The sequence below is a fragment of the Coregonus clupeaformis genome, chromosome 35, assembly GCF_020615455.1.
Source record: "Coregonus clupeaformis isolate EN_2021a chromosome 35, ASM2061545v1, whole genome shotgun sequence".
In the NCBI taxonomy this organism is placed as follows: Eukaryota; Metazoa; Chordata; class Actinopteri; order Salmoniformes; family Salmonidae; genus Coregonus; species Coregonus clupeaformis.
Window position 1 is genome coordinate 1,448,984 of NC_059226.1, and position 6,345 is coordinate 1,455,328.

Genomic DNA, 6,345 nt, shown 5'->3' on the forward strand with positions numbered 1-6,345 from the left:
TGTATGTGTTGGTAGATACCTACTGTTCATAAGTCATATTGTATTTATCCATAGAATACAGTACTGCTCACAAGTATAGTGCGCTAAATTGAACAGTATATGCATACAAACAACAAATGTGCATTGCAAATTAGGCCTAAAGTTGTAGTTTATATCTAGGGCTACGCTACAATTGCCAAGAGTTCAAACCAATCTCACTCAAAGTAGAGCGGTGCAACTGGTCGCTGTTTTGTCCAGACATTCTGATGCTTTAAGTGTTCCCACTGGCTGCCTATGAAACGTTCAATCTATTTATTTATAGGTTGTGAAACATAAGGCAACAGTCCCGAAAGTCCCCTATCCGTATCAACGCGGATGTTCTAATTCACAGAAAACTGGGTGAGGAGCAGAAGAGAACGAGTGAGAAATTGAAACCCGGAGCTCAGAGAGGACTATTGTAAATTATTAATCAAGTCAAAGCTATAAATGACTCAACAACACAGAACACCCAGCAACTAGTGACCTGGCGGGAAAAATAAATCGAATTAAGCTTTCAAAAGATAGGTTAGTAGTGTAAGTAGGGGCCTTAAATGACAATTTTCATTATCTCCAGCACAATACCAGTGTCTACATATGTGAAAACGACACCAGTGTCTCCCCACGGACTACTGTTTCCAACTTTTCTGTTCACGTACAATCCAGATTCATACTGAGGCTCGGGATAGTAGCCAGAACTATAGTTCCCAATTTCCAACTATGAATAAGATTCATTATTACAATCTTTAATATTACAATATGTTAGAAGAATCATTGTATTTCCTATTTATATACAGGTATTAACGTGAAGATAGTCTCGTCTATATAGGTATTGGTTGAAGCTCACTGTTAAATTTAAATCACCCTACCATCATATCTAAGCCAATATGACACCAATCGCAAATCAACTCAATTGGAGATACACAACACACTCCCCTCCCCGCCTCTCGTCATGATCCGTCCATCCGTTACCGAGAACCACACACCAGATTTTTTTTTAACAGTGTCATTAGCAATTGAGTTTTAAGAGTATTTCTTGCGGCTACCTGGCTCAAATTCTAGAAGTCGGATTAAAACAAGACTATAGCGTCCATAAAGTGACCATTGAACTTTAACAATGTCGGATAGACTAAGTTTGTAGGTGCAACAGTTTTTATGAAATGTATAATTTCTTGCTCTCACGTGCACATTTCCGTCCATTAAAAAACAATGATGTGCTACCTTTTTGTAGCATTTCTGACAATGCTAACATTTTTTCAGCCGAATCTCAGAGTTCTATCAAACCGGGCAATCAACTTCGTCGCTCAGCAACTTGCCAACACAAACAGCTCGCCGCCTCCATCAGCCAGGCAGCCAGGCAGCCAGCCATGATAAGAAGTGGTTGAGGACAAACCTAGGCTACTATAGATAGCTATATGTTGGTATTCAAGCTGAGGTTAATCAATAAATGCATACAGATAATTGTCCAACATAAAACATGTGTTGGTTGTTATTAGTGAGCTGAATGTGGTTTTGTTTTGATTAGCTAACGTTATGTAGCTAGCTAGCCAGCAGCTGTAACGTTAGCTAACTAGCTAACGTAACGTTATACCACAGAATAGGTTACCAGTCAGATGAGAACTAACGTTGGCGCAGTGGTCTAAGGCACTGCATCGCAGTGCTAACTGTGCCACTAGAGATCCTGGTTCGAATCCAGGCTCTGTCGTAGCCGGCCGCGACCGGGATACCCATGGGGCGGAACACAATTGGCCCAGCGTCGTCCAAGGTAGGGGAGGGTTTGGCCGGCAGGGATGGCGTTTGCAATGCCAGGGTTGTGGGTTCGATTCCCATGGGGGGCCAGTATGAAAAAAATAATGTATGCACTCACTAACTGTAAGTCGCTCTGGATAAGAGCGTCTACTAAAAATGTAAAAAAATGTAGCTAACCAACAAGCGAGGAAAGCTACCTAGCTATGTTTTGCCAGGGAAGGTTCTTTATATAAGACTGAAGTCATCTGTGTAAACAAACAGATAAGCTAGCTAATGTCCTTGCCTGCTATAGCCAGCTAGTTAGCCAGTAAAAACACAATATTCCACAAAGCATAGCTAGCTAGCTAAGTAAAGTTCATAGTCAACACCCAGATTTGTCTGACAATAACTTATATCCCACATTCTTCCACAAAGCATAACTATCTATCTAGCTAGCTAGCTAAGTAAACTTCACAGTCAACACCAAACTTTGGAAAACTGCCACACGGCTAATTTATAATACATCATGCAATGGGCCTTGCTCATCTAACATTAGCTACTCTATACAGTAAAATTGGCTTGCTCGCTAACGTTACATGTACAACCAGATTTCAACTCATTTAACGTTAACTAATATTAGAGACCTTACCTTATGCATTGATTCAGTACGCTCCATCCTCTCTCAATGCAATTGTCTTCCTGTCATTATAATCCAAATTTGCACTGACAGATCAATACAGTGTCAAGTTACTTTTCAGTGTGTTCCCAAAAATCCGAATTTGCCATCCACATAAGTGCACTTTGTGCGAGTGCACATGTGCACCCAGTTAAAACAATAACATCATTGCTTGCTAGTGCAACCGAATCTGAGCACAGTTAAAATAAAATGCCATGCCTGCTAACTTGGTTAGAGCTAACTCTGTATATGACCTAACTGTATAAATGATACTGTTTTCAACACATCAACTTTTTAAGACGATTTCTTTTTAAGCAAGCAAGATAAATCCACGTAAATGAACAACAAAAACATTGTGCAACAAAAGCTTCCAGGCGCATGCCCACAATCAGCCACTCTGCCATACAGCACCACTGTGTCCCTGGGCATTACTGTAGGGATGGTGTGCATCTCACAGATGAGGGAAACGACCTCTTTCTTCCTTGAGAGTCTGAGAGCTGGTCTCTCCTCTGTTCTAGCAAGACGGATGCAGTAGTACACACCACCCCACTCACTGCCACTTGCCTGCCACTCCACGAACCCAAAGGCTCTTTTAAGAGCCACCTAATAAATGCAAATAAGCAGTGTGTGTCAAAACTATATACTAAAGAGAATGGAAAACTGTGTCCTCCGAGAGGAGGACCCAGGACCTTCAGTTCCAAAGACGGTGACGCTAACCATTACAGTCTGGCCTATTTAACTGGAAGTCTGGTGATGACAGGAGTTCATCAATATTGCTCTTGATGATCCACAGCGTTATGCAGGCTTTTCTGATCAAGCCCAGCGCTACCACACCTGATTATACTACTCATCTGTTCATCAAGACCTCAGCTGTTCATCGAGATCATAAATAGTAGAATCAGGTGTGGTAGAACTGAGCTTGAACAAAAAAGCCTGCATAAACCTGTAGCTTGTCAAGAGCAATTGTGGCAATCCCTGAATTGTATTTACAAAGTTGACTATATCTGATGAATGTACATTTGGTTGTACATTTTATATTTAGTGATAACTCACTGTTGTTTACAGGTAATGTAGTACTTGGCCTTTCTTCAGTAAACTATAAGGTACATGTTTATCTAAATAGTTAATGGGTACATGTTGATTATTTGTGCATTTTCAAGGAGGTTGTTCAATTGTTTTAAAATCTAAGAAACATAATTAAAAAATCCCTGTTAGTTTAAGACCATTATCCCTCTGAAGAGTATGAAATAGGCTGTTTGAGAAGGTTTGAATCCTAAGCAACCTGCCTACACATACAGTAGCTTGAAGTACAATACCAGCATAGCTACTGTAGTAGGTCAAATCTGTGTGCTGGAAAACCTTAGTAGAGCATGGGTGGAATAGGCATTGTGGCACTCATGTGAATTTCCTTTCTTTTTTGGCTTCAGACCAATGCCTATTCACACTTAAATCGTAGTTTTTTGTTTTTAATATACAGGTAACTGCCAGAAACACTTGAGTAAATGAGAGATACAAAGTATATTTAAAGCAGGTCCTTCCACACAGGTGTGGTTCCTGACTTAATTCAGCAATTAACATCCCATCATGCTTAGGGTCATATAAAAATGCCCAATTGCCCATTATTTCAGCTGCCATGGCTAGAAAAAAAATGTCTGTGACTTTGAAAGAGGGTTCTCAAAGGAGCATAAGAGGTTTAAAAGGTGTGTGGGTGGGTGGGTGTGGGGGGGGGGAGGACTGGAGAGGGGGGAGGAGAGAAAGAAAGAAAGAAATATGTTGGCGGGAAAGGGGAGAGAGAGAAGGTGAGAGGGACAGATAGAGATAATGAGAGAAAGAGAGATGGAGAGAGTGAAAGAAACAACAGAAGGGAAAGAGAAAAGGAAAGAGAGAGAGAGAGAGAGAGAGAGAGAGAGAGAGAGAGAGAGAGAGAGAGAGAGAGAGAGAGAGAGAGAGAGAGAGAGAGAGAGAGAGAGATCTAAGACTGAGAGAGAGAAAGCAGAAAGCAGGGGATAGAGAGAAAGTGAGAGAGCGAGAGAGAAGGCCCTTGAGCTCTCATAAAACTAGTGGCGCAGTAATCATGGTCTGTCTGTCTGATGGCTATTTGTACACTAGGTGGCACCATAAAACCACCGGAGACATGACTGGAATTTTAAACAGCTGCGCTCTCCATAGACATGCATCATTGACTCTCTCTCATACAGCAGCAGCAGCAGCAGGGGAGCATACCCTACACTAAAAGCCTTTACAGTTTGAATGGAACCCTTAAGGCTGCCTACACATATAGGCTTATGCAGCAGCAATACATACAACTATTATGCATGTAATCCCTTATGGAAAAACCACATTAATTCCACATGTGAACACGTGATCTCATGTGAAGTTAAATAGATAACATGTGACAACATGTGAAGCAACATGTGATAACATGAACTACATGTGAGAACATGATCTCATGTTAAAGAAATGTGACAACTTGGGGATGCAACATTTCAACATATGATACCATTAAACTGAAATCATATGTTTTTGGAAAACTTCACATTACATTTCATGTGAAAACGTGTTTTTTAACATTTCACGTGACATTTTACATGTGAAATCATGTGAAAACGTGTTTTTGGAATACTTTATATTTGTGAAAATGTCAAATGTAATGTTATATTTTCACACCGGATAGGTGCAGTGAAATGTGTTGTTTTACAGGGTCAGTCATAGTTGTATGGCACCCCTGGAGCAAATTAGGATGGAGTGCCTTGCTCAAGGACACATCAACATATTTTTCACCTTGTCTGCTCGGGTATTCAAACCAGCGACCTTTCAATTACTAGCCCAACTCTCTAACCGCTAGGCAAATCATATACGTGATAAGTGAAATCATGTGAAAGTAATATTTGAGATCTATTAATGGAAATGATTCATTGGAAAACAGATTCGTGGCCCGTTACTGTTGGGCGGTCATCCATTGAATGTATCACCCTTTCTGTCTCTTTTTGATTCTGAATTCCCCCTCAACCTCCGTCTCTGAGTGAGTGCCAACAGCCGATTTTACTATTCTTCTATTAAAAGAGCCCAGACCCTAGTGTTGGCACACTTCGAGTCTAGGCCATTTTCTTCTCTCTGAAACATATTTTAGAGCATAGAGCCTATTCCCTTGCCTCGCAGAGGAAACGCTTTCCATAAACATACCAAGGCTGACAACTCTTCTCTCACCACAATTTCCCTTTGCATTCACTTTTGTGATAAAGCGCGCGCGCAAACACACACCCCGTGCAGTCACTGACACAAACCACTGCACCTATGTGCTGTGTTTAGCTGAGATTGCCTTTGTTAACATGACCCGCTCGTGCTAGGCACGATCTCATGGTTATCCGGGTACACTAATCATAGTTGCTCGGGTTTATCACGCTTTCTCGTGTTCCTGCACCAACACTTACAACACCACCACCATCAGTCTTCCTGCCTCAGCGGAACATTGGATTTGACTAATGGGGACGCGCGCTAGATTGTGTGCTATGTGCCCGCGCATCGTCCCTGATAAGAATGATGAGAACCAGCTGTACGAGTTTGATGATACCCTAGGCTACTACTGTTCCACGGGTTGTCCTGTTTTCTTATTTAGGTTATGCATTCATCGACATAAATACATAACATCAAGTGATCACAGCATATGAAAAGCACAAACAAATTGAATGCTTATCAGATTATTATTATTAACTGCAAAGGGAAACTATAAACTGTTGGATTATTGTCACCTCGATCTAAATTTTGTGCGACGCGAGACACTGTCTCATATCATTCTCACCATCTCCGGTGCTGATGGTCCTCATGATCAGTGAGATTGTGTTGCAACGACAGTCCCGCCTCTCGATATTGACTTTCATGCTTTTGCTCTCTCTCTCTCTCTCTCTCTCTCTCTCTCTCTCTCTCTC